Below are 11,004 nucleotides of genomic sequence, written 5' to 3' on the forward strand. Positions count from 1 at the left end.
GGAAATTGCCACTGCTGGTTCACCACATCAAGAAAAAGTTTTGGAGCCGGAATTACTTCCAACACCACCGTGGGTTCAGCAAATAAGGCACTAGTGGGGTTCTGATCAGCTGAGGTGGTGGCCTGAGTTGATGTAACCATGTTCAGCCTGGTGAAGATCTGAGCTTTGAAGAGAAGAGACCTGAAGAGGTGCGGTTTAAAAAGGCCAACAAAGGAGGGCTGGTCTGGGGCCAGCCCCTCATCATCAGAGAGTGCCTCCTCTCTGGAAAAATCGTCGTCTGAGTTGGAGTCCTCAAAATCTGGTGAATGATCCCTATGCTGATCTAATCTGGTCTCGTGACCATAGTCTCTCTCCGGTTGAAGGAGACGACCCCTGGAATGTGATGCGTGAGGTTCGTTCATAGAAGAGCATTGTTGGAGGCATTGAGTCACTCCTTGGCGAATTGCTTCTGAGATCATGACTCCAAAGGACTCAGGTAGCTGAATGATAGGCTGCTATTGCTGATGTGTGAGGTTCGTTCATAGAAGAGCATTGTTGGAGACATTGAGTCACCCCTTGGCGAATTGCTTCTGAGATCATGACTCCAAAGGACTCAGGTAGCTGAATGATAGGCTGCTGTTAGATAAGGTAGTCACCTGAGGAGTGACCATAACCGGCTGACAAGTAATGGATGGCCGAGTAGCCGTTGAAGCCTCGGGCTGGGCCTGAAGGTCTGGTTCAGACAAGGCCCTGAATAGTGGTGCAGCCTCTGGCAAGGGAGTTAACACTACTGGGTAATCTGGAGACCAAGAACCAGGGAGTGGAGATGGGCTTTGAAGGCATTGAGGGCTCCTAGCTGGAGCGGGCTGAGCTATGGCTGTCTTGCCAGCTTTTGTGGCCTTGTGAAAAGCTTTTTCAAGGGCCTTGTGGCGCCGGCCCTCCGCCTTTGAGCCCTTATTTCTCCTAGATTGGGGAGGATTGGAACGCTCCCTGGAGGGTCTAAGTGATGGTGCCCGCAAGGACCCTTCTCCCAGGTCACTAAGATGGCGATCATCTTCCCTGGCTGTAGAGTCTAGGGCCTGTGGAGAACAGCTGGCATCCGCCATTTTGTTCCCTGTTTGACTTTCCCACCCAAACCTCCTTGCAGGCAAAAGGAAAAAGATCAGGGAAAAGAACGGTATAAAACCATGAATCGTTGGTGGCACAGTGGCACAGTGCTCCTCCAGTGTACTGATCCAGATCCCTGGAAGCCCGGAAAGAAGTTGATCGCTAGCCGAAGCCTCACAGCGATCTAGGGCTCGTGTGGCAATAGCCCAGGCAACTGGAGAAACCCGCTCACCGAATGGTTTCAAACACAGGCAAAAGGGGCTGAAATAGGAGCCATTAGAGTGGAAAGACCAGGCTCCATGACCAAAAGGCAAGCCCTGCTGGTCGCTAGCCTGAAGGCTTCAAGCACGACATTTTTTAAAACCTGAAACGGCTTGGCGGCAAGGCAAATGGCTGCTGGGTGGAAAAAAAGCCTCAGCCACCTGCCCGCTGTGATGCTGAGCAATGGGCCCTCTGGGAAAGCATCAGGGCAAGCCCGTGGTCTCTTCCCAGGGTGATTGCAAGGAATGCCCCAAGACTGACCCTCGGCGGGCTCAGGTTGAAAAATCCTTCACGCTGGATTGAGATACCTTGTAGGAAAATTCCTGAGGAAAAAAATGGAAGCGCACAGAACGACACGTCTGATCCTTGCAGGACAAAGTCAAAAAGCTGGAGAGTGACAGCAGGAGGCGGGGCTTACAACTAAAAACAGCAGACTAGGTCCTTCAGCAGACAAGAGGAATTCCCAGTCCTGACTGACATTTCCCCCGACATGGAGAATTCCTTAGTCATTATTAATTTTGATGATATCTCCTCCTTGTTGTCTTCTTTTTGCTGGTTTCTCAGTTCTGCTTTCCCTTCCATTCCTTCTGGTGGCTCCTTTTTTTTTTTTGTTTACATTTATACCCCGCCCTTCTCCGAAGACTCAGGGCGGCTTATAGTGTATAAGGCAATAGTCTCATTCTATTTGTATATTTTTACAAAGTCAACTTATTGCCCCCCCAACAATCTGGGTCCTCATTTTACCTACCTTATAAAGGATGGAAGGCTGAGTCAACCTTGGGCCGGGCTTGAACCTGCAGTAATTGCAGGCTTTGTGTTCTTAATAACAGGCTGTACCAGCCTGAGCTATCCGGCCCTTTCTTTCCTGATCTGCATTATTATAGGCCACTTCTGCAAAAGGCAATAGCTCAGTCCAGTTGTCCTGCTGATAGTTAATAAAACAATGCAGGTACTGTTCCAGAACTGAGTTTGTTCATTCCATGGCCCCATTTGTTTGTGGATTATGACTAGAACTAAGTCCCTGTTCAGTTCCGAGTAGCTCCAAAAAGGCTTTCCAGAACTTGGATGTGAATTGGACCTCTCTGTCCAAAATAATACATCATGGGGCCCCATACAAGCAGTATATGTGGACCAGAAACAGCTTAGCCAAGGCTTTGGCCATAGGGATCTTTTGGCATGGGATGAAGTGAACCTGCTTTGAGAAAAAGTCTGTGACAACCCAGATCGCTGTGTTTCCAGAACTCTCGGGCAATTCTACAATGAAATCCATGGAGATCTCTCTCCATGGTGCTGAAGGATCAGCCACTGGCTGCAGTAGACGAGGTTTTTCCCCTGCCTGAATTTAGCAGCAGTGCAAATGGGGTAGCTTGCTACATAGCTTTCTATGTCTTTTTTAAATGAGGGCCACCAGAATTGCCATTTCAGTAAATGTAACATTTTTACAAAACCAAAATGACCAGCTAATCTGGAGTTGTGATAAGCTTGCATAGCTTTCACTCTTTCCCTAGCTGGGACATACAGCTTATTTCCCACCCAAGCTAACCATCTTTTATTATGCAAGTATGTCTATGGGCACTAAACCACTCATCTGTTTCCAAGGCCTTTTTGAATTCTGTGGTGGTGACATTGTCTAAGGTGGAGGGGTCATTCTTTGTCTGAAAGCGTGTGACAACTTTAGCTGCTAATTGGGAGGCTGGGAGCATGGGCTTAATTACTTCCGCTTTGAAACTATTGTATTGCGGTAGTCTGGACAAGGCATCTGCCAAAAAGTTTTTCCATCCCAGTAAATACTTCAAAGTGAAATTAAAGCATTGGGAGTATTGTGCCCATTGGACCTGTTTTGGGGACATTATCTGTGGGGTTTTGAGTCCATACTTGGAAAGATATTTGGCTTCCTTCTAAGAAAGCTCTCCAAGTTAGGAGTGCCCACCTGACTGCAAAAGCCTCTTTTTACCATATTGTCAATCTCTTTTCAGTTTCAGCTAATTTCCTAGAGGTGTATGCACATGGTTGTTATTTGCCTTCTTCATTCTTCATGGAGTAAAAGAACACTGACTGCCACATCACTGGCATCAGCCTGGATTACAAATGATTTCTCTGGGTCTGAGTGTTTTAACACAGATTCAGCCAAAAAGAATATTTTCAGTTTCTCAAATGCTGTTTGGCAGTCCATAGTCCAATTCAGTGGTTGGCTAAGTTTCAGTTTATCTACCCCCTTGGTTTTTAACAGATTTGTAATCAGCAATGCTATTTGGGCAAAAGAAGGGATAAACTGCCAATAAAAATTAGCAAACCCCAGGAAGCTGTGCAATTGCGTGTGATTGCAGGGGATGTCCCATTCAAGGACTGGTCTGACCTTTGTGGGGTCCATTTCCACTCCCTCATGATAGATTAGATACCCTAGATAATCTATTTTATCTTGGTGAAATCCACATTTGGAGAGTTTGGCAAACAACTTAGCTGCCCTTAGTTTCTTCAAGACCTCCCGCACCAATTTAACATGGTGAGTCTTAGTTTCAGTATAAATCAACATATCATTAAGATAAACCAAAACCCCTTATACAAGTGCTCAGGCAGAACCTCATTAATCAGCTGCATGAAAATGGCGGGAGCCCCTTGGAGCCCAAATGGCAAAACCTTGAATGCAAAACATCCCAATGGTCAACTAAACACTGTTTTCGATTCATCTCCCTCCTGGATCTGGATCTGGATCTGGTAATAAGCCTCCCTTAAATCTAGTTTGGAAAAAACTCTCCCCTTTGCCAGATGGGCCAGCATGTCTTTCATTAGGGATAGGGGATAGAGATTTCCCCTGCAAATAGTGTTTACATTTCTATAGTCCACACGTAAGCGTAACAAGCCATCCTTCTCCTGAAACAGGACTGGGGTGGCCACCTTGGGTCTTGCTGGTTTGATGAATCCACACTTGATGTTTTTGTCTATAAATTGCCGCAGTTCATCCAGTTCCTGGGGAGTCGTAGCATAAAGTTCCAGTTTAGGTAGTAAACTGGTAAAATCTCAATGGCACTGTAGACCTATGGGGTGGAGTTCATCCGAGGCTGCTTTGCTGAAAACATCCATCAAATCTCAGTATTCCCTGGGGATGCCCGGTAGGGGTCCATTCACCACAGTCGCAGCTACCTCCTCAGTCTGCAGGATTCCAGTCTGGTGGGGTTCCTCACTCTGCATTAATTCATTATTAGGGAATTGGAGGGTCCCCTCCATCCAGTCCACCCTTGGGTTCCACTTCTTTAACCAGGTCAGTCCCAGAACTAGAAGCCAGTCCATCCCTAGTATCACAATGAAAACGATGATTTCAGAGTAATTTGCCATCATTAGTTTGAATGGTTCAGTGGCAAACATGGCTGGGGCGCCCCCCCCACAATGGACCCATCAAGTTGGCAGAACGAGACTAGTGACCTTAGTTGAATGCCCAGTTCCCCAACCAGAGTTGAGCTTATTAGGCTTTTCGTGCACCCTGAATTAAGCAATGCTTTAAGCCTCATTTTTCTCCCCGTTAATAGAATTAGCAGTTCTATAGGGCTTGTAAGGGGCCTGCAGGGATTTCAGGAATGCTCTTTATTATAGTAAGAGAAAATAACAGAGCGTATTCAAGTTTTTCTCAGCCCATCTCATACTAAATTAAAAAAAAAGTGTGTTTATTTTGATTTTTTTTCCCCTCATGCTGTCCTTTTTCTCAGGACTCAGTGATCTTTTTTTCAAAGTCTCACTATAAAGGCTCACTTATTCCTTCCCTATTCCCATGATCAGTTATATATTCCTTCATATCACTTCTCAGGCACATTCCCCCATTTGTGCATAAAGACAGACTAGACAGGGGCAATGGACTTTGTGCATGAAGACAGAATTTTTTAAGGGCAATGGACCCAGATTCACTTTTCCAAAATTTACTTGGAGAAGCCTTGGGCCTCAGCAACTTACCAAGATCACCAGAAGTGTTTGGAAGAGAGGAATAAGTTGGAGCTGAAAATGCCCTTTTCTTTCTCTTGCACAGTAACTGCCATCAAAACTCTAACTTGGTAGACTTAGGATTTGCTATATTTGATAGTGGCAGCAAGACATGGGGATTGGGATTCTCTGGTAATTCCAGATAGTACTGAAAGACAGGTTGAGGTACTTGGACATTTCTTGTCCTTCTTCCAGGACCTATTTGATTCAAGGTAACCCTTCCAGTGAAAAAGATATTTTAAGCATCCACTCATGTCTCTAGAATCCAGAAAACATTTATCTTATTCATATCACAAATGAGGAACAACCAGTGAAATACCAATTTCAACATCATTAAAGCAGATAACTATAGATGGAAGGCCATTGAGTTAAACTGATGTGTAACTGGGAAAGGGCCAATCAATTTTGAAGCCAGCTTCTTGAATAGGTGGAAGGAAGGTACAAATCTAGTGGAAAGCAACACTAAATTCCCTATTTTCTATTTTGATATATCTATTTGCATTTGTGGCATACCTGTACACAGCATTGGCCAGATCTATTTCTTTAAGAAGAGCTGAGCAGCCATCTCCTGATGAAAGTGAAAATCTGAAGGAACAATAAAAGCAGGAGCCTTGGAGGGCAAGATGTGAGTATGGTAGCGGTAGATCATATGAAAGGGAAACATGCTGATAGAGGAATGCAATGAGTTATTCTATTGAAATTCTGCAAAAGACAATAATTTAGTCCAATTATCCAGCTGGTAAAAAAAATAGCAGTGTAAACACTACTCAAGTAAATATCTTCATCTCAGATTATACATTCAGTGCCAGATGATTTATTTATTTATTTATTTATTATTTAAATTTGTATACCGCCCTTCTCCCGAAGGACTCAGGGCGGTTCACAGCCAGATAAAATAGACAATAATATTACAATATAAATACTATTAAAATACAATTAAAAAACTTATTCAATTGGCCGAAATTAAAATTTAGAATAAATGATAAAAACCCCATTAAAAAACCCACAAATTTAAAAACTAATCCAGTCCTGCGCAGATAAATAAGTGTGTTTTAAGCTCGCGACGGAAGGTTCGGAGGTCCGGGAGTTGACGAAGTCCTGGGGGGAGTTCGTTCCAGAGGGCGGGAGCCCCCACAGAGAAGGCCCTTCCTCTGGGTGTCGCCAGACGACACTGTCTCGCTGACGGCACCCTGAGGAGTCCCTCTCTGTGAGAGCGCACGGGTCGGTGAGAGGTATTCGGTAGCAGTAGGCGGTCCCGTAAATAGCCCGGCCCTATGCCATGGAGCGCTTTGAAGACGTTCACCAGAACCTTGAAGCGCACCCGGAAAGCCACAGGTAGCCAGTGCAGTCTGCGCAGGATAGGTGTCATACGGGAGCCACGAGGGGCTCCCTCTATCACCCGCGCAGCCGCATTCTGGACTAACTGAAGCCTCCGGATGCCCCTCAAGGGGAGCCCCATGTAGAGAGCATTGCAGTAATTGATGAGAGAATGACAGATTACTATGATTGTCCAGTAATTGAAAAATGACTTTCCAAAACTTGGGTGTAATTTAAGAGACACAGTGTGAGATTACATGATTGACCACTGAAAAATATGGTCAAGAAAAAACTGAGCAGTCTTCTGAGCTGATGGTAACCTCATGCAAGGAAATAAAATATGCCATATTGCTAAATACATTCATTCTCATTAAAATGGTCTTGAAGACTTGTGCAGTGGGAAGATCAGAAAAAAAAAATCCAGGGAAAACATGTTCCAGATACAAGTAACGTTAGTTTTACTTCCATTTTCTTTCTTCCAGATTCAGATTTTTCCGTTAAAATTTTATCTCATGGGGACCATTCATGGCAGGCAAGTGTACTGTGGCCACTTCAATAGATGGTCATGATCAGAAATTTCTTATAACATTAGGATCACTTTCAAAAGCAGCCTATTGCTTTTTCTTTTGGGATATCCTTAACCATTTAGTATTTAATTTATGTCACTTGGAAATAAATGGAAGGATCTCTGAAACATATTCATTGTAGGAGAAGAAATGTTTTACTCTATAGTGACAAAAAAAAATCAGGAGAAGCCTCGTAGTACCTTTCCCAATTAGCAATCTTTATTAAAAGAAATGAACTTTCATGAGCTCCAGTCACATTTTTTTAAAATGGGAAGACACAATTATTTCATTTATTTATATCATAGACTTCAAGGTTGTCTGACTCCAAAGTGACTTTGGGTGGCTTAGATTTTTAAAGAGTAAAAAGCATATTAAATAAAATAAACCACATATCTCTGGTCAAACTCCATATACTATAAAAAGCATACGAGATTGGGTCTCAAAAGCCAACCTACCCCAAGGCCTCAGAGAATAACCAAGTTTTAGAAACTTCCAGAATACGATCAGGGTAATGGACCACATGGATTTCTGTTGGTTTTGAAATCTCTTGTCAAGTATTGTGAAGGTGTCAGTTGCATTTGAAGTTGAATTAAAGCAACTCTCAGTGATAGATTTGAAGTTGTCAACAATGAAAATTTTCATAGCAATGGAATTTTTTGATTAAAGGAATGGTGACACCTTGAGGACTACCAAAGCAAGAATTGTATGATTAATAACCCACATTTTATGATTTCCCATGCAGCTATAGTGGGAGATGGATACTGCTTCTACAGAGGGCCCATGCGTTTGAAATTGCTGATGAGCAGCTCTGGCTCATGTATTAAGGGACAGGTGAACCTGCATTTGTTTCAAAAAGCTTTTTTAGCTCCCCTAAAAGGAAACATATGCCCCACCTTAAACCAGTAATTATTTTTAGATAGGTTGTTGCTCTTACAGAAGTTATCCCTATTTCCACTCAAAAAATGAAGCTTGGACACACATATGATGACTTTCAAGATTTTATTCTGAGGATAAAAATCCCATGGGGAAAATCTTCTCTCTGATGGTTCTGAAGGAAATGAATAATAAGTTACTCTTTTATAAAGTGTAATGTATTAAAAAGCTATGATATTCTTACTGTCATAAAATGACCACAAATTGTTTTCTGTGAAGCAGTACATGATGACTTGCTAAAAATCTTTCTTGGAAGACAGGAACATACGTCCAAGGCAAGGCCACAATTCAGTTAGATAGGAACATCCACCCAGGACAAAGCTACTAGCAAACAAGGTAAGATATCTGTTCCTCCAGAGAAATTGTCATGATGAGCCTTTAGAAGATGAAATGACTTAAAGAAATGACTTAGTAGAATAAGGGGCTTAGCGGGGGAGTTTCTTAGGCATAGCGTGATTTGTGTAGGAGTATAAAATGTGTATCTTGAAAACTGCTTCTTGCACTCTTTGAACTCAATCCATTTGGGAAGGGTCTAAGAGGCCATGCTTGCAGCCACTTTTTATTTTTCTTCATTTTATCTCCAATAAACCTTTGATTTTGTGAACCAGACTTGTTTATGAATTGTGAGGACTAAAATATTTGGGTCTTATATCTCATAATCTTGGGGCTCAACACGGGGCTCAAGGGCTTCAAGGAGGGAGGCTTTTCTCAGTGAATTCTGGGGGCACGGCTGCTGATTTCAACTGCCTAGAGTTATCTGAGACCTAGCTTCCCATTGTGGGCTCTGAGCCAAACTAAATTAAAAATTCTGGTCTATGAAATCGAAGAAGAGAAAGAGAAAGAGAGTCAAAAACTGAGGCCCAGGACCAGGTGACCCAGTGCACTGGCCCAGGTAAGACACTTTTGCCCCACAGGAGAGAAATACACAATTGTACCTGGGTGGTCAGGAGAGCGATTGTGGCAGGTTCTGCGATAACAGCAGTGCGTGTGTGTTGGACTGTGTTCTGGGAACACTGGTGAGTCCAAAGCGAGTGCAGACCTGAAAGGTTCTGTTCCCTTACTCAAGGGGGAAGGCCAGCCTGAAGGGAAGTGAACTGGTGTTGTGGATTTTGAGTGGCTGTAAAATCTAGAACCTCAGGGAACCATAGTCAGGAAAACTCTCAAGAGTCTGGGTAATTGTTGTTTTAAAAGCAGTTGTTGTTGTTGTAAAGCAACAAACTTCATTAACATATTTTTTTATCTAGCCATTGATAAAATTATTATTATTATTATTATTATTATTATTATTATTATTATTATTATTATTATTATTATTATTTATTAAATTTTTATACCGCCCTTCTCCCGAAGGACTCAGGGCGGTGTACAGCCAAAGATAAAACACAATACATATACAATTAAAACCAACAATTAAAACCTAGCAAATTACAAAAGGCTGATAATTAAAAGTTTAAATTTAAAATTATAAAACAATTTTAAAAACCCAATAAAAACCCCAGTTTAAGATTAAAACTATTAAAACCATTATGCCAGTATAAAATAAATCCCATATCTTCTAATATTGTTTATCTTCCTGTTCTCTGATTTCAAATGTCAATTTACTCATTTCTGCACATTCCATTAGTCTGTTAAAAATTCTTAAATGTGCATCTATAATAATAGCATGTAGAATTGAATGGGACTGAATTGATTGTGATATGTTTGGTTGGCAGGAAAATTAAGTAAACTTCTCAATTTGAGCTTGAAGCTGTGGGAAACTGGCAGTGGTTAGGGCCCAAAATCACATTTTTGATTAAAACCACTTCCTGAGTTTTTCCACTGCTTGAAGAATAAGCTACAGATTGATCTAGATGGAGGATGAAACCCTCTGATAATAGTACACAAAATTATTTAGAAAATGGACCTCATTGGCTTGTGAAAAATCTCCCTGAAATAAATGTAATGATTGGTTTGCCTGAAAGGGGAGTTTTGTATGTGATATTGGTTTACACAAGCAGTTTGATTGCAGTACAAATGTGAGTATGTTGAGGGTAAAAGTTGGTGTGAATGTACTTTGATTCCCTTTCGTATGCATAAAGCAACAGTAAGTTGCAAGGAAAAGAAATAAGAAAGATCTCATGGTGAATATGGGAAAAATGTATGATTTACTAAAGCTAGAAAGAGAGGGAGAAACGGAGAAAATTATTTTGCTGAGTGGAGAAAAGGGGTGAGATTTCTGTGTAGTTTAAAAAAAAAATCTTGCCCTCGCTGGTTGTTAACTAAAGGACTTTTTGCCTTGAAAAAATGAAACAAAAAACAAAAAATGATAGCAGCAGATGGGGGGAGTGAGGTTTTTCTGCTCCTTTTAAACCTTTCTTCTTTCCCTTACCCCCTCCCTCAGAGCCTGTCTGAGAAAGATGGGGCAAATGGGTGACCTGCTCGTGCAGCTTTGCCTTTCTCAGTTTTGGTCTCTCGTCTGCATATAAAAGCTATGCGGATATATTTTCTTTTCTGCTCTGAATACAATTTTGATTTATTTTTTTTTAGGTTTAAAATGCTTAATTAAACCTATATAACAGAAATTATTTTGAAAGACTTTGCTAATATTTGTAAATGTTTTAACCTACTCAATGAGAATATGCTTCCATCTGAATGGAATCTGAATCTGACTCACATTTTATTTGAAACAGAGAATTGATGCTAAAGTTTGACCCGAATATATTTCAGAGCATTGACCCAAAATGCCTTATTTAGATTGCTTGTTTTATTTTTGAAGCTGTTGTTCCTACCTCCATTTTTTGTCTTTATGGCTATGTGCATTTTGAATGCTTAGGAGTCAAGATGCTCTATTCTATGGCATTGTTTGTTTGTTAGCAGCACAAGTTGTTGCCCT

This window comes from Ahaetulla prasina, chromosome 2, assembly GCF_028640845.1.
Source record: "Ahaetulla prasina isolate Xishuangbanna chromosome 2, ASM2864084v1, whole genome shotgun sequence".
Taxonomy (NCBI): domain Eukaryota; kingdom Metazoa; phylum Chordata; class Lepidosauria; order Squamata; family Colubridae; genus Ahaetulla; species Ahaetulla prasina.